This window comes from Bidens hawaiensis, unplaced genomic scaffold, assembly GCF_021521415.1.
Source record: "Bidens hawaiensis isolate Kalapana, Puna unplaced genomic scaffold, B.hawaiensis_p1.1 tig00018951_1, whole genome shotgun sequence".
NCBI classification, from domain to species: domain Eukaryota; kingdom Viridiplantae; phylum Streptophyta; class Magnoliopsida; order Asterales; family Asteraceae; genus Bidens; species Bidens hawaiensis.
In genome coordinates, this window is record NW_027492875.1 from 194,418 (window position 1) to 212,822 (window position 18,405).

The 18,405-nt window shown below is 45.4% G+C and overlaps 1 long non-coding RNA gene across 1 annotated transcript; it reads right to left on the bottom strand.

Moving 5' to 3' along the window:
* Positions 1–50: 50 nt before the first annotated feature.
* Positions 51–18,051, bottom strand: LOC143557382 (uncharacterized). The gene is made up of 3 exons (XR_013139567.1): positions 17,968–18,051; positions 395–533; positions 51–301 (listed from the first exon to the last, which is right to left on the bottom strand). It is a non-coding gene; the product is annotated as an uncharacterized LOC143557382 (long non-coding RNA).
* Between the last annotated feature and the right edge of the window lie 354 nt (positions 18,052–18,405).

Here is an 18,405-nt window from a genome sequence, read left to right on the forward strand (position 1 = left end):
TCAGCAGATTGTAGAAATCAAAGCACAAGAAATTTAATTTATACGCGTATATTAGTATCTATATGCTTAATGTTCTTGTATCGATATGCACAAGAAAATATACAAGGACATGAAAATTAAGAAAGTGTGATGAAATCTTGCAATGAGCGAACCAAACTTGGAGGCCAATGCTTTGTATCTTTTACGTAGGTGAGGTCTGAATATTTTGGATCCAAAAGAGTTGCTATGGCGAACTGGTTTTCAGCAAGCACCGAGGCATGCTTGTATGAGTATAACGATGCTGCCAGAGCTGCATGCACTTCTGCAACACACACAAATATGATATTATATATTAAAAATTAAAAATAAATAAGAAAAAAAGCATAAACTTTGACTTTGATAGAGAATTGGTTACCTGGACTGCCTTTTAGAGAGATGGAAACATCCTCCATTTCTGCAACCGCTTCGTCTTTGTCCCCGACCTCATATAAGGCTAAGGCTCTACCGACTCTTGCATACTCTGAAAGAGCAAAGTCTTTGTATTCTCTCACAACCTGATATGAGAAAATGTATTAAGTTTTGCAATTCTTAGGGGGTGGAGGAAGTGTTAGACAACATCATGCACAAGTAATCTTTGACTTGTTACTGTTGACTTGAGTAACTAATTTTGTTACTTATAAGAAGTTAATAAGTCAATATTTGATGACAATCACTATTAACATACTTGGATGATAATCCTCGTGAAAAAGTCATTAATTGTGGACCTTGTGGTTATTGGTGAAAATGACCAAAAATGTGAAATTTACTAAAATTGTTGACCAAATTAGTCAACCACGCTTTTAAAAGCTTTACATTGCTTCCACAAATGACATTCAACTGAGAGAATGGCGTGGTATACTACAAAACTCATGAAGAGGTAGGTCCCAGCAGAGCCCAGTTGGACCCGCAAGACTCACCTTGAAGAGGGACGTCTGCGCAGAAACCAACTGGATCCGCAGGACCAACCATGCTCAGAGACGTGACGTCCTTACGCGCAGTACGCAAGCTGGTCCCGCAGGAAATGCCTCCCGATGGTGAAGGACTCCGCCTGTTCCCGCAGCTTCGGATACAAGCCATCAGGGAAGGCCACCCGCGCAGCAAGGCTACACGCACAAGGCACTTAGCTCTCAATCACTCAGTGTCACCTGAGGGAATGAGCAAAGCCGGGAACAATCCCGCACAAGGGCGGGAGGGGGAATACTCCCGCCCAAATAAGCCAGTCCGTACGATACGGGAAGATCTTCTGTACTGTACCTGACGAGGTATGGGAAAAAGATCTGACTAAAGATACGACAGCTTATTGACCACAGTATGGCGAGCAACATGCTCCTGTACTGTGTCACTATTAGCCGCTGCCTACTCACCAACTACTGCCATACCACGTGCGTAGCCGGCAGTTGGTGGAAAAGGAATAGTACACAGCAGGCCTGGTCACTATCAGCCGCTGCCTACCCACCAACTACCAGCAGGGCACGTGCGTAGGCCACTGTTGGTGGAACAGGAACACTGTAGCAGCCGGCCACACCTTCTTGGAAACCTACCTTCGGCTATAAATACCACAAATGGTATGACCATCTCATCTTATCTTATATCATCATATTATACCTGATATCTGCTCTAGCAATCTCTTAATATACACTTATATTTAAAGACCAATCTAGTCTGATTCTCACGCCGGAGGGTGGTCACAAGAAGGAACCCCCCCCTTCTCAGTGACAAGATCACGGTGTCTGTTTTGCAGGTTATCAGAAGAACCATCTTCTCAGGGTCTAACCCCTCGTGGGAAACATCTATCTAACCCCCAGGTTACCAGTAATCTGCCCGGGGTCCGGTTAGTGTTTCTTCATTGGCGCCATCCGTGCATAAAGCTAGAACTTCATTTTTCTCCAGTTTTTTCAAACTTCTAAGATGGTTAAAGAAATTCCGGTAACCACAACCCCAGCTACTGGGGGGAATACCGGCAACACAGTTTTTACAAACACTACCCCGGCTACCCAAGCCGGGGCAAGTGAAGTAAATTTTACGAACACTACCCCAGCTACCCAAGCTGGGGCAAGTGCAGTAAATAATCGCTCACTGGGATTCACCGATACCCAGTTAGAGAAACGAACAAGACTCCCCCGCCAAACACTCGATGAAGTTAAGGCATGGGCGGAGGCACGTCAGAGCGAATTCCAAGCTGAGTTGGACGAACGCTTGCGTTCCGTCCAACAGGCTGACGAATTCGAAGATTACTTGGATGACTCGGAGGAATCCGACTCCGACGCGAACCCTCGCCATAGGGCAAAAGGGAAGCGTAAGGAAACGGATTCCCAACCGAGAAGGCATTTTGGACAAGCCTTCAAACCAAAAAGCACAGGTGGAAGTCCACGAGACTTCTCCAAAACATTCAGACCAAACGTTGCAAATGCGGGAACGTCCAAATTTGCAAGGGACATTGCAGAAGCAATTGCCCCAAAAAGTGCCAAACAAATGTCCAGCATAGGCACATATGATGGTATATCTGATCCAGACGATCATTTGAACAGGTTCATAGCGGGGGCAACCGTCAGTAGTTGGACGGAACCTACGTGGTGTTACATGTTCCAAATGACGCTTGTGGGGGCTGCTAGAGCGTGGTTCGATCGTCTACCGGTCAACCACATCTACGACTGGGCTGACTTCCAACAGAAGTTTAGCCAACACTTTAGCCAGCAAAGAAAGTATACCGAGGAGCAATGGACAATCCTCAAATGCATTCGAGAGAAAGATGAATCTTTGCTAGACTTCATCACTCGCTTCAACTCGAAGAAGCTAAGTCTGGGTAACATTAGCGAAGATCTTGTTCGCGCTGCCTTTATCCAGGGCGCGAACGACCCAGAGCTCATCCGCACCTTAACGGGTAAAGATGGCATGCCATCCACATGGGATGTCATCATGACAGCAGCTAAACGCTTTGCGGAAACGGAGAAGCAACTGGGTAGAGATCTCCCACAGAGCACAAACCTCTACACCCAGAAAACAAGGGAAGACAACGTCCTTACCGCCCGATTAAACAAAAAGCGGAAGCTAGGCATTTGGCAGTCAAGGGTAAACTTTGACACCTCATCCGGCTTGCAGCATCGGTTAGGCGGAAGGGATAACGTACAGTCAAAACAAGAGCTCCAGATGGACGCCGCTCACCAAAAGCGTCACCGAGATATTCGCCACCGAGGAGCTCCCATGGCCAAAGCCTCAAATAATCCGACATCGTCACAATGCTGATCGGAGTAAATACTGTGACTTTCACAGGACAAAAGGCCACAACACCGAAGAATGCATAGACGTAAAGGACATGGTCGAAGCATTTGTCAGAGATGGGACGCTCGCGCACCTCGTGGCGCAATGAACGCTGAGCAGGCTGATGCGTGTAGAACCCCAGCTGGGGAAAACACGGATAAAATTCCAGCTACAATGTGGAGACTACATGCTGCGTAAAGAACGAGATCCCGAACCAGGTGCGTATCGGCTCGATGGCACTCCCATCCCAACAACATGGAAGGGATCTAATTTACACAGTTTGCATGTAAATCAATTCCAAATTTGTAAAAAAAAGGCCAAGAGCCACTTCTAATGGAAATGATTCTCCTTAAAACATCGACGCTGATGATTTTACATTTATACTTTTATGAACTATCAACACTAATGCCGGTTTTCACCGCATACATAAGTGTGAAAGTCGTTGCGTGGGGAAGGCGGTAAAACCCGCATAAACCCAAAAAACGACAAACCTTCACGCAGGTCAGTTGAAGGGGAAAAGTTCAGTCCCATTAAATGAAAGTGCCGGTCTATCCGCATGAATCATGAAAAAGGGAACTGAACACTAACCTATTGACAACCGCGCGTCGAACGGTTAATTTATTCAACACGGATATGCCGGTTTTCACCGCATAAATACGTGGAAAGTCGTTGCGTGGGGAAGGCGGCAAAACCCGCATAAACCCAAAAAACGACAAACCTTCACGCAGGTCAGTTGAAGGGGAAAAGTTCAGTCCCATTAAATGAAAGTGCCGGTCTATCCGCATGAATCATGAAAAAGGGAACTGAACACTAACCTATTGACAACCGCGCGTCGAACGGTTCAAAACAGAATTTCTAACAAAAGGATGAGGAAAACCTACACGCAGGTCAGATAAAGGTAAAGTTTAGCCATCCTACTAAGTGCAAGTGACGGTCCTACCCGCACAATCACGAAAGAGGAAGCAAAACTTCACACCTATTATTGTAACATCCCGAAATTCCAAGATAATATTAATTATATTACTTAATAATAGAGGGAAAGTTTACTCGGGTTATCGGGATATAAATAGAGTTGGAGTTGGTATGGGTCGGGCTAGTGTTGGGTAATGGATATGGGTTATGGACTTGGGTTATGAACGAAGGAAGGAGAGTCCATGGGCTTAAGCCCATGATCCCTAATATAAATACCCTTAACCACCATTTCTCACATATTCCATACACACACTCAAAACACACACATTCTAACCGATCAAGATTCGAAGCCGAGACCCGAGATTTTGTTGATAGATCTGAGTTGGTAAGGTAAGAACAAATCCAACAAAGCTAATATTACTGAAAATGGTTAGGATTGGATGGGTTAACCGGACCCGAAACCCAAACTGCCCAAATCGGACCCCTAAAACGTCGATTTTAGGCCGATTTGATGGTTGGGATTTGTAGGCGCCGATCATACGATTCCGTGGGTACCAAAATCGAGTTATTTGGCTAAGAAACGAAGGATTTATGGGCAAACAGATCTGCAGCGCGATAACTTCGCCTGCAAGATTAAGTTCGCCTGATGAACTTCGCCTTCAAGCGTAACTTCGCCTTCAAGCCAAGTTCGCCTAAGGATAACTTCGCCTGAAGCCAAGTTCGCCTAAGGATAACTTCGCCTGAAGCCAAGTTCGCCTAAGGTTTAACTTCGCCTGAAGCCAAGTTCGCCTAAGGTTTAACTTCGCTTGAAGCCAAGTTCGCCTAAGGTTTAACTTCGACTGAAGCCAAGTTCGCCTAAGGTTTAACTTCGCTTGAAGCCAAGTTCGCCTAAGGTTAACTTCGCCTAGAGCTAAGTTCGCCCGAGGGTTAACTTCGCCTAAAGCCAAGTTTGGTTAGAAAATAAATTATAAAGCGATAAGTTAAAGTAAGCTAATACTAGGCCACCAGATTAGATCAGACGAGTATTGATACGTGTAACTTGTACAGTCAGCCGAGCTCAGTTAGAGAAGGGATTTACAGCTATCAGAAAAAGAAGCAGAATTCAGGTGAGTTTCTAGCCCCATTCCTTGTTATGTTTTCGGGGCTGTGTGCATACTCGATGTGTTGTTAATACATTTATCCTAAGTGATAAGTGTATGTCATATGTGATATGTGTGATAGATATGAATGATTGTTTGTCGGTACGCGAACGATCTTCGGATATTGCGCGTACTGTCAGGTTAAAAATAAAGGTACGAATATTATATATCGAAGATGTATGAATATTTCAAATGAATACTTGTCGGGGCGTGAACGATCTTCGGATATTGCACGTAACGACAAGGGGTATGGTTGTTAAATGAATGAGGTAAAGAATGCCTAGAGTGTTCTTATGTTATAATGTAAGTATGTGTATACAGGTACACGAATGGCATGTGAGTTCTACGTTCGACATAGTAAGTTAGGAGGGCAAATCCCTCTAGTTTCTGTCGGACATAGACTCGGCTGGTGATGGCGTAGTTAAGGACTGCGAGCCTTATACGTGAAGTAGATGATATATGTAAACGTAGATAAGGACTGCGAACCTTATACGTAATGTAGATAGGCGTCAGCATAGGAAAGGACTGTGAACCTTATACGTGCTGTATTTGTAGCATAGGGGAGGACTGCGAACCTCGTACGTGCTATGAATTAGGTTGCAGCATAGGAAAGGACTGTGAACCTTATACGTGCTGTATTTGTAGCATAGGGGAGGACTGCGAACCTCGTACGTGCTATGAATTAGGTTGCAACATAGGGAAGGACTGTGAACCTTGTACGTGTTGTGGATGTACTATGGTATAGGGAAGGACCGCGATCCTTGTACGTACCATAAATGGTGAACATAGGTAAGGACTGCGAACCTTGTACGTGTTCACGACCTTGAGTACAGGTATAGACGGTGAACTATGAACGTACTCTCGGTAGACTGAGGTTAGTGATTGTAGATATGTATGTATGTATGTATGATAGCATGTATGAATGTAGAACAGAGGGGTAACTAGTGAAGTATGGATATGTATCTACGGGTATGTATGTATGTGTATGTATTGTATGGCGTTCGATTAACTAGAACTCACTCAGCGTAGCTGACTTTTAGTATGCACGCAGGTGAGCTGATTATAGAGTGAGCATGAGGATGACACACGGCATGGATTGAACGGCTGGCATCTGAAGAAAGAAGTAAAGATGTTTTAAATATAAAGTTTTGTGTTATGGTATCAAAGAAAAGATTTAATGTTTTGTAACAAATGATTGACGTTTTATATTCCGCGAAAAGTTTTAATAAACTCTGATTTGAAGAACTGTGTTTATGAGTAAATCCGACGCTAAAGTAGGGTCAATGGGTTCGGGGCCTTACAAGTTGGTATCAGAGCATAAGTTCTAGAGATTTAAGCATCCTACATGCTTAGACTCGAACAGAAAATGGGATTTAAGTAAGAAAGGAAAGAAGATGCCAGTTCAAGAATGCCATGTGTCGCTCAAGCAAGATCAGTAAAGGTAAAGTGTATGATTAAATTATATATGTTAATGAGAAAGAAAAGATATGTGAACGATAGGGATAGGAATAATTGATTGTTTGATTTGACTAACTGCTTAAGTAGAACCAGCACAAATAGACTCATAAAGGGAAGTGTATAGGACACGGAAAGCAACGTGATCAGCTAGTCACAGCTGGCCACTGTTATTACCTGTTAGCCTTGCTATCCTTGTACTAAATAGTTCCTTGAGTGATGATGTTTGTGTTTTCCCTTTTAGAATACTAATGGCTGGAGCTGGAGAATTTGTTGGAACTGGGGGTCGCGCTGGACGTCGTGGCAGGCCTCGTCTTGTTCGGCAACCCTCGGTAGAAGAAGCTTCCCACACCGAAGATGAAGGAAGCGCAGCTGGAGGAGACCAGAACAACAACGAAGAAGTTCAACTTAGCCCTGCAGTTCAAGCAGCCATAGTTCAAGCTGTAGTTGCTGCTGTGAAGAACCTGAATCCCGAAGGATCTGCTGGAAGCCGTGAACGAACTGCTGAAGGGGCGGGTGGTGATGGTAGGAAGGATGGGGAAGGAGAAAGAGGGGCCTCGAGTGAGGATAAGTCTGTGAAAGTCGATGACGGGAGAAGAGGCCAAGATGGGTGCAACTATAAGTCCTTCAAAGGATGCGACCCGCCAAAGCTGACTGGGTTGGGAGACGCAATCGCTACTCTCCAATGGATAGCCACTATGGACAAGGTTATCCGCATTAGCGAATGCCGTCCCGACCAAGCTGTGGGTTATGCTACTCAGTCATTTGAGGAAGAAGCTATGTATTGGTGGGAAGGTGTGGAGCAGAGAAAGACTAGGGATGAGATCAAGGCGTTGAGATGGGACGATCTGAAGGAGTTGGTGATGAAAAAGTTCTGTGCAGATGCCGAGGTTGAAAGGACGGAGATGAAGTTCCTGAATTTAAAGGCCGGTATGATGACGCATCGTGAGTATACTACTGAATTCAACCGACTATCTAGGTTGGTGCCTGATATGGTTGACACTGAGGTCAAAAGAATCAAATGTTATGTGAGGGGATTGCCACAAAAAGTCCGCATGTTGGTCAGGGCAAATAAACCTGCTACTTTTGACTCTGCTGTTGAACTTGCAGAGGTGGTTTATGCTGACCTGGCTGAGGACGATGTGGTGGTGGGGGAAAAGAAGGAGAAGAAATGGGCTACCTCTGCTAAGCGGTCTGGCGAGATGGTGACAACAACTGATGAGAGGAAGGCCAAGGTTGGGAACAAGGATGCGTGTAAGACGTGTGGGCGAGTGCACCCGGGGGAATGCAGGATTGGGACAGACAGGTGCTATCGGTGCGGAAAGGGTGGGCATTACTCTCGAGACTGCCCTGATCGTCCAAAGTGCTTCAAATGCAGAAAAACTGACCACATGGCTAGGGATTGCAAGGAATCAGGGGCGGGAGGTGCGAAAGGATAAAGACTTGGGGAAACTGCGGAGAGGAACACCTGATGAAGGAATAATTGCTCATGCAATGGTTTTATTAAATTACATTTGCTTAAGAACTTGTTTTGTGTTAAGGTTTAAAACTTATGTTTATCAGTGACGTGTAATATATTGAGTTTGGTTATGAATGATTATTATGTTATGATGAAATGTTGTTTTAGACAATAGTGTTAAAAGTACTAATCGAAACCCTTAGAAGGATGAGATGAGTCTTGGTACATCGAGGGTCTCATGGACAAGCTACCTTAAATAGCTAAAACACATGACCACCATTCGATGGCTGCAAAGTCGGGAGTAAGAAGGATAACTCAGAAAGCGAAGGCGATTCAATAAAGTGTGTAAATATAAGAAGTTTTCCTTTTATAGGGAATAGGTTAGGTTTCGGGGACGAAACCTCTTTAAGGAGGGAAGACTTGTAACATCCCGAAATTCCAAGATAATATTAATTATATTACTTAATAATAGAGGGAAAGTTTACTCGGGTTATCGGGATATAAATAGAGTAGGAGTTGGTATGGGTCGGGCTAGTGTTGGGTAATGGATATGGGTTATGGACTTGGGTTATGAACGAAGGAAGGAGAGTCCATGGGCTTAAGCCCATGATCCCTAATATAAATACCCTTAACCACCATTTCTCACATATTCCATACACACACTCAAAACACACACATTCTAACCGATCAAGATTCGAAGCCGAGACCCGAGATTTTGTTGATAGATCTGAGTTGGTAAGGTAAGAACAAATCCAACAAAGCTAATATTACTAAAAATGGTTAGGATTGGATGGGTTAACCGGACCCGAAACCCAAACTGCCCAAATCGGACCCCTAAAACGTCGATTTTAGGCCGATTTGATGGTTGGGATTTGTAGGCGCCGATCATACGATTCCGTGGGTACCAAAATCGAGTTATTTGGCTAAGAAACGAAGGATTTATGGGCAAACAGATCTGCAGCGCGATAACTTCGCCTGCAAGATTAAGTTCGCCTGATGAACTTCGCCTTCAAGCGTAACTTCGCCTTCAAGCCAAGTTCGCCTAAGGATAACTTCGCCTGAAGCCAAGTTCGCCTAAGGATAACTTCGCCTGAAGCCAAGTTCTCCTAAGGTTTAACTTCGCCTGAAGCCAAGTTCGCCTAAGGTTTAACTTCGCTTGAAGCCAAGTTCGCCTAAGGTTTAACTTCGCCTGAAGCCAAGTTCGCCTAAGTTTTAACTTCGCTTGAAGCCAAGTTCGCCTAAGGTTAACTTCGCCTAGAGCTAAGTTCGCCCGAGGGTTAACTTCGCCTAAAGCCAAGTTTGGTTAGAAAATAAATTATAAAGCGATAAGTTAAAGTAAGCTAATACTAGGCCACCAGATTAGATCAGACAAGTATTGATACGTGTAACTTGTACAGTCAGCCGAGCTCAGTTAGAGAAGGGATTTACAGCTATCAGAAAAAAAAGCAGAATTCAGGTGAGTTTCTAGCCCCATTCCTTGTTATGTTTTCGGGGCTGTGTGCATACTCGATGTGTTGTTAATACATTTATCCTAAGTGATAAGTGTATGTCATATGTGATATGTGTGATAGATATGAATGATTGTTTGTCGGTACGCGAACGATCTTCGGATATTGCGCGTACTGTCAGGTTAAAAATAAAGGTACGAATATTATATATCGAAGATGTATGAATATTTCAAATGAATACTTGTCGGGGCGTGAACGATCTTCGGATATTGCACGTAACGACAAGGGGTATGGTTGTTAAATGAATGAGGTAAAGAATGCCTAGAGTGTTCTTATGTTATAATGTAAGTATGTGTATACAGGTAAACGAATGGCATGTGAGTTCTACGTTCGACATAGTAAGTTAGGATGGCAAATCCCTCTAGTTTCTGTCGGACATAGACTCGGCTGGTGATGGCGTAGTTAAGGACTGCGAGCCTTATACGTGAAGTAGATGATATATGTAAACGTAGATAAGGACTGCGAACCTTATACGTAATGTAGATAGGCGTCAGCATAGGAAAGGACTGTGAACCTTATACGTGCTGTATTTGTAGCATAGGGGAGGACTGCGAACCTCGTACGTGCTACGAATTAGGTTGCAGCATAGGAAAGGACTGTGAACCTTATACGTGCTGTATTTGTAGCATAGGGGAGGACTGCGAACCTCGTATGTGCTATGAATTAGGTTGCAACATAGGGAAGGACTGTGAACCTTGTACGTGTTGTGGATGTACTATGGTATAGGGAAGGACCGCGATCCTTGTACGTACCATAAATGGTGAACATAGGTAAGGACTGCGAACCTTGTACGTGTTCACGACCTTGAGTACAGGTATAGACGGTGAACTATGAACGTACTCTCGGTAGACTGAGGTTAGTGATTGTAGATATGTATGTATGTATGTATGATAGCATGTATGAATGTAGAACAGAGGGGTAACTAGTGAAGTATGGATATGTATCTACGGGTATGTATGTATGTGTATGTATTGTATGGCGTTCGATTAACTAGAACTCACTCAGCGTAGCTGACTTTTAGTATGCACGCAGGTGAGCTGATTATAGAGTGAGCATGAGGATGACACACGGCATGGATTGAACGGCTGGCATCTGAAGAAAGAAGTAAAGATGTTTTAAATATAAAGTTTTGTGTTATGGTATCAAAGAAAAGATTTAATGTTTTGTAACAAATGATTGACGTTTTATATTCCGCGAAAAGTTTTAATAAACTCTGATTTGAAGAACTGTGTTTATGAGTAAATCCGACGCTAAAGTAGGGTCACCGGGTTCGGGGCCTTACAATTATCTACCACGTTCAAAGGTTAACTTATCCTCAGAAAGGATGAGGAAAACCTACACGCAGGTCAGATAAAGGTAAAGTTTAGCCATCCTACTAAGTGCAAGTGACGGTCCTACCCGCACAATCACGAAAGAGGAAGCAAAACTTCACACCTATTATCTACCACGTTCAAAGGTTAACTTATCCTCAAAAGATGAGGAAAACCTACACGCAGGTCAGATGGTAAAGTTTAGCCATCCTACTACGTGCAAGTGACGGTCTTACCCGCACAATCACGGAAGAGGAAGCAAAACTTCACACCTATCTACCACGTTCAAAGGTTAACTTATTCTAAACACTTGGAAAATTGCTAATTTAAACTAAAGTATGCAAGTCATACAACGTTTACAAAGCAAGGAACCCAACGAAAGTAGCGGTCTTACCCGCAAAAAGATTTATATTTCACAATGATTCATTACAAGAATGGCCGGGTAACTACCCGCCTACAAGAAAATAAATCTATACAAGCTAAATCTATCCTAGCAGTGGGAAGGGATCTTCAGGATCAGGCTTCAGGGCCACTTCCACTTGGACCAGCACCGTCAGTAGAGCGTGGCAGTTCAAGGAAAGCCTTAAGGATAGCTAGCCCATCATCAGCAGCAGCAACTTCATTCACCTTCTCCACCACCGGATGCGGGAAGGCGGCGTACTGATTCACTGCTTGGTCGTAAACAGCTTCAGTATCAACATTGTACAAAGGGAAGTTGGAAGGCGGGATGCCTTTCTCAACGAACCCTAGACCAAGCAGGAAGCCGACCTTTTCCCCATCCTCGTGAGAAGCGTTGAGGGCTGCGCTCATAGCATCATCGTAAGTGGTCTCAGCAAAGACCCGATGCACAACCTACAAAAGAAAATATACAAGTGTTAAAACCTTTTCTATTTACAAAGAAAAGCGTAAAGACAAGAAAAGCTTACCTAAGACAACGCTTCTCGAAGAAGCCATTCCTTGGCAACCAGGGCTTCTTGGAGGGCAGCTTGAGCTTCGTTATGGGCGCGATCGGCTTCACTCTTGTTGAGGTTGGCAAGCAACACTTCTTTAGCCGCAGCCTCTTCGACGCCCTTCAGCTTACGCTCAGCATGGTCAAGCACCCCCCTCTGGTCCAGGATTTCTTGGAGCTTTTTGGCGTCTTCCATCGCCAAGGCATCATGAGCCTGCTGGAGAGCCTCTAATTTGGCTTTAAGTTCTTCATTCTCCACGCGTAGAGGCTCAGCAACAGCTTCAGCCTTGGTGGCCCTCTCGGTTGCGTTCCTGGCAGTTTCCTTAGCCAGCCGAAGCTGTTCATTAACAGCTTGGGCAGCCTTGGAACGGGCCTCAAGTCGAGCCTGAACTTCAACCTCGAGGGCCTTGAAGGCCTTCTCCTTTTCCGCAGCCAATGCGGAAAGCCTTTGGTTCTCCTCCCGGACAGCCCGCGCCTGAGCCACTTCTTTAAGGCGAGCTGCTTTTAACTTGTCGTTTTCACGACAAAGCAGCTCAACGCACGGCTGCATCCGGGCCAGGAGAACCCGAAGCTCATTGCTTAGCCTACCCTCCTGGTAGCTAGCCATGGCTTCCCCCAACGCACCACTGGGAGCAGCGTGACGAGCCCATTCCACGCACTCCACAGGGGTGCGAAGGGTTGTTCCTCGGCGAATGTTCTATCGTGGAACATACACTTCATTGGAATCCGACACTGTAAAAAACATAAAGCAGTTAGGAAAAGATGATAAGAAAAAATATATAAAAAGGGCCAAAAGAACCCTACGCACCTGTAGGGTCAATAACAGGCCGATAGCCGCCGAACCCATCACCTGAACCCAAGGGAAATCCATCCAAGAGGTCAGGCAGATGGGAAGGTGGCAGAGATTGGCGAGAAGCCCCATGCGTACCTGATGGATCGGCCGTCGTTGCCGATGACGGGGGCATGGTAGCAGCCGCCGCGGTCGCCGCCGCGGAATCCGCGGCAATAGTAACCGCCGGCTCGGTGAAGGATGCTGTAAAAATCGCACTCACAGCCGGCGGTGACGTCATCACAGCTGGAACAGTCGGCTCAAAGGAGTGAGCAACTGGACCAGCGGAAGCAGGCGCAGGCGCCTGGGTCGTCGCCTCAGGTAGGCTGACCAAGCCTACCGTCATTGGCGTAGAAGTACTACTCTGCACTCCACCCTGGAATGCGTCAACATCCACGCCTGCGTAAAGAAGATAAGTGTTATAACGATATTTAACTATGAAGATAAAAGCTAAAGTTGTACTTACGGGTTTTCTTTAGCCTAAAGGTACGGAGAGGCGGGGACGAACCCGATGGAGCCGGCCTCTTTGCGCCGGTCACCGTCGTCTTCTTTGGCTCTTCAGAGGTGACAGTCGCAACCTCCGGAGCGGTGGTCTTATCACCACCGGGATTCCCCGCCACCTCTTCGCTCTCGGTCTCGGAATCAGACCGAGGCGCTGGATCGGCAGTGGAGGCCAGCTTCTCCTTCCCCTTCCCGCCGGCAGCCTTCTTCTTCCGCACCAATGGAGGACCATCTGCGGATTCCTCATCAGAACATACGATTAGAGGAATTCCAGCAGAGGTTTCAACATTGAGGGGTCGAGGGTCGAATAGCGCCTTACCTGGCCGACGGGCGCTAAGGATCTCATGGCCTAGCGGATAGACCTCCACGAACCGATCCGCCGTTTGTTCTAGGATGGGCAACTCGTTCTCGTCTAGAGCGCGAGTACCCATCCGAGCGGGACCGTCAGCCTCCCGCGGGTTCAAGAGCGACTGCAAGTCGTTCCCCTCAGAAATAAACAGGAAAAAAGTTAGAAGAGATTCTAAATCAACAAAAAGAAAGAAAGCATACCGTAAGGAACAGAGTTCGAACCGTATTCGAGGACGATTGGGATCTTATGCGCATCCGCAGCCTTCCACACCCGGCTCATCCCCAACATCACCATCCCGGACTCCGCAAACCGGTAAACCGGAGATTGGACTCGGGATATCTTCGAAAACCATTCCGCCTCCTCGTAGTTGGAGGCGTGAAGGCTGGGAAGTACTTGCCCGTTCTTAAATTTCATGGCAAGGGGGATGGCGCGAGCAGATAGGTAGAAGAACTCCCTCTTCCACGAACGAAGACTGCGGTCGGTTGCGCAAATCTTCAAACCCTTGATCCGGGTTGTCAATGTGTACCACCCCTGGATGCACCTCCAAGTGTAGAAGGTCATCAGGCGGTCAACATAGGGCTCAATGCCCAGTATCCGGCATACCCACTCGAAGTGGCGAATCTTGGCGATCGCCATGGGATGCAACTCGGTCAAATGAACACCGTGCCTCTCAAGGACACGGTAAACAAACTTTGTCAATGGGAACCTAAGATTCCCATAAACAAAGAATGCAGCATAAACCCCGATCTTGCCGCTGGGGGCATCGTACACCGTCTGATGGGGTTCAGGAAACTCAGGTTCGAGAGACTCGAGCATGAACTTCCTGACGACGTACCGATACAGATCGCCAGGCAGAGCACACTGGCACTCGCCAGCGGTACCCTTGTCATCAACTGTAGATTCGAGATCACGAGACATCTTGTAAGAGAAGAAGAAAACGATTTCGGGAGAATGCTTGCCTGAAAAGGTGAGTATTCGCCGGAAATCGCTTAGAAGATGAAGAGGAGTGAAAGTGTGGATTACAAAGAACCCTCTACCCCTTTATATACTAATCGCAATTAATGCGATGAAATTAATGCGGAAGAGAGAGAAAACGAAGGTGCAATGAAACTATGACACGTGGCAAAAAGCAAGCTGGCAACAGCTGTTGACAGGACGCATACCATTAATTTCGCGGCCACGCGCCAGAAAAATCGCGCCCACGTGCCTGAAAAAGCGTCTGGAATGACCATGTACTGTCACGTCACCATAACTTCCTGCACGTCCTGACACAGTCAGAAGAAACCGTCGCACGACGTTTTAGAGGTTTGGACTGTTCTTATCTTTCCACCAACTCTTCGAATTTCAAAATTCAAAATTCAAAATCAAAAAGTAAGCGGGAAAATACCCCTTACCTTGGCAAACAAGTAACCATAAGACGGATGCGGGTACAGTGTTAAGGCAAAACCCTTCACATACCTAGCACCCGCAGGGAATTGAAGCCAAGAAAACCTTGGCGAACAAGTAACCGTAAGACGGATGCGGGTACAGTGTTAAGGCAAAACCCTTCAAATACCTAGCACCCGCAGGGAATTGAAGCCAAGTAAACCTTGGCAAACAAGTAACCGTAACACGGATGAGGGTACAGTGTAAAGGCAAAACCCTTCACATACCTAGCGCCCGCAGGGAATTGAAGCCAAGAAAACCTTGGCGAACAAGTAACCGTAAGACGGATGCGGGTACAGTGTTAAGGCAAAACCCTTCACATACCTAGCACCCGCAGGGAATTGAAGCCAAGTATACCTCGGCAACCAAGTAACTATAAGACGGGTGCGGGTACAGTGTAAAGGCAAAACCCTTCATATACTTAGCACCCGCAGGGAATTGACGCCAGGAATACCTTGGAAGTAAAGTAACCGTAAGACGAGCGCGGGTACAGTGTTAAGGCAAAACCCTTCACATACCTAGCGCTCCGCTGGGAATTGAAACCAAGAAGGATCTTCTGGGCAATGCTTGCGGAAACGGAAATAACATCCCCGCATAGCGGGAACGTGGAGAACTACGTTGTTTGAAGCTCCAGGATGGAATTGGTGGTTTTAACATAATTGATCACTATGTTCAAAACTACCAAAACCTCATGGAGAATCCACACAAGTGGGACTCAACGCTCCTGACTTGCGAGGAGGTTACAGACCTACCCGCATCATACCCAAAGACCAAGCAGGAAACTCGGGAATTTCTGCAAGTGACAAGGACTTCCGCGGGAGGAATCCCCATGGAAAACCTTAAAAAACCCTTTTCAAAACCCTTTGCTTAAGTCCAAAAGTTCACCTCACTTTATTAAACACTCATGAGAAGAACATTGGACTGGGGGGACTTGAAGAGGTAGGTCCCAGCAGAGCCCAGTTGGACCCGCAAGACTCACCTTGAAGAGGGACGTCTGCGCAGAAACCAACTGGATCCGCAGGACCAACCATGCTCAGAGACGTGACGTCCTTACGCGCAGTACGCAAGCTGGTCCCGCAGGAAATGCCTCCCGATGGTGAAGGACTCCGCCTGTTCCCGCAGCTTCGGATACAAGCCATCAGGGAAGGCCACCCGCGCAGCAAGGCTACACGCACAAGGCACTTAGCTCTCAATCACTCAGTGTCACCTGAGGGAATGAGCAAAGCCGGGAACAATCCCGCACAAGGGCGGGAGGGGGAATACTCCCGCCCAAATAAGCCAGTCCGTACGATACGGGAAGATCTTTTGTACTGTACCTGACGAGGTATGGGAAAAAGATCTGACTAAAGATACGACAGCTTATTGACCACAGTATGGCGAGCAGCATGCTCCTGTACTGTGTCACTATTAGCCGCTGCCTACTCACCAACTACTGCCATACCACGTGCGTAGCCGGCAGTTGGTGGAAAAGGAATAGTACACAGCAGGCCTGGTCACTATCAGCCGCTGCCTACCCACCAACTACCACCAGGGCACGTGCGTAGGCCACTGTTGGTGGAACAGGAACACTGTAGCAGCCGGCCACACCTCCTTGGAAACCTACCTTCGGCTATAAATACCACAAATGGTATGACCATCTCATCTTATCTTATATCATCATATTATACCTGATATCTGCTCTAGCAATCTCTTAATATACACTTATATTTAAAGAGCAATCTAGTCTGATTCTCACGCCGGAGGGTGGTCACAAGGAGGAACCCCCCCCTTCTCAGTGACAAGCTCACGGTGTCTGTTTTGCAGGTTATCAGAAGAACCATCTTCTCAGGGTCTAACCCCTCGTGGGAAACATCTATCTAACCCCCAGGTTACCAGTAATCTGCCCGGGGTCCGGTTAGTGTTTCTTCAACTCAATTCGGAGATTTAATGACACGGGGGTGGCGGCGCAGCTTGTTGCCAACTTACCTGTCTCTATATTGTAATTGGATCCTTTTATTTGTCTTATAACATAATAAAAAGTAGGAATGCTATCAAAAAATTAAAATAAAAAAATTGCAAGTGGGTCGGGCCGGTTCACCTTTGACTTTCAGGTGATACATCTACGAAAGCCAAGATGGAAAGGTGAAAACTTTATATACCCGTGTTTTGTAGTTAGTATGTTTATGTTAAGGTTGTCACGAGCTAGTGTAACAATGTAATTGCGTACCTGTAAACGAAAGTTTACCATTTATGCTATTATTAATGTTTTAAATTATTATGGGATTTTGATAACTACGAGTGTTACAAGTACAACCCAATAGAAAACTATAAGAAAACAAATAACCATAGAAAAATGTAGGGTTGTCAGTTCGTGTGTTAACATGAATAACAGGTTAGAAACGACGCGCTTAACACAAGTATCAAACATGAATACGACTCATTTAACTACTTTATATGGCATGACTATAAGACGGTTTTAAGTTTCATGTACCAATAAGGAGAAATGATGAAGACTAATTTCAATTATAAAAAAAAAAATAAAAAAATCACACAACGCACTTATTTATTAACAGGTCTTACCGTGTATAAGACACGGGTGCCTAATTGACAGCAAAAATGGTATCGAGAAAGGGATCCACTTGCTGGTTCAAGTTTCATTAGCCATACACGTGTGAGTTCATGTACTAATTCCAAATACATAAAATATAACTTATGTAATGAAATTTAATCCCGTACAATAAAACCACTAGTAACGACTTAGCCCAAAACCGACCCAATCCGAACCGTACACACCCCTAGACTGATCAACCCAAGGTATATACTTTAAGAACCTAAAAATCCTACAATATGGATCATAAAATGTGATAGCTACCTACCTGAGTGAAGTATTGAAGAGCTTGAACATAATCACCCTGTGCCTGAAACTCCCTCCCTTTTTCAAGCACCTCCACACTCTCCGCGTCTGTTATCGGGTCGAAAACAGACGCCGCTGAGTTCAGTTGAATGCTACAGAGTGAAATTGTTGGGAGGGATAACAACAGCACTTGTCTCCTTTGTATTGTTGTTAATTCTTTTTGATGAAGAGCAGCAGATGATGATCAAGAATGATTTCTTGTTCTTGTTGGGAAGAAAGAAGATGGGAAATTGGTGGGCTACAAACACCCATTGTTCCTTATGGTGTGTGAATGGAACCGAGTTTACATAGCATACTTCCATCATTTATTTATTAAAATAAAAAATAAACATAACAATAAAATCATAATTATTAAAAAAACTTAAGAAAGGCTCAATGATTTCATTGTTTTTGGTGGCAG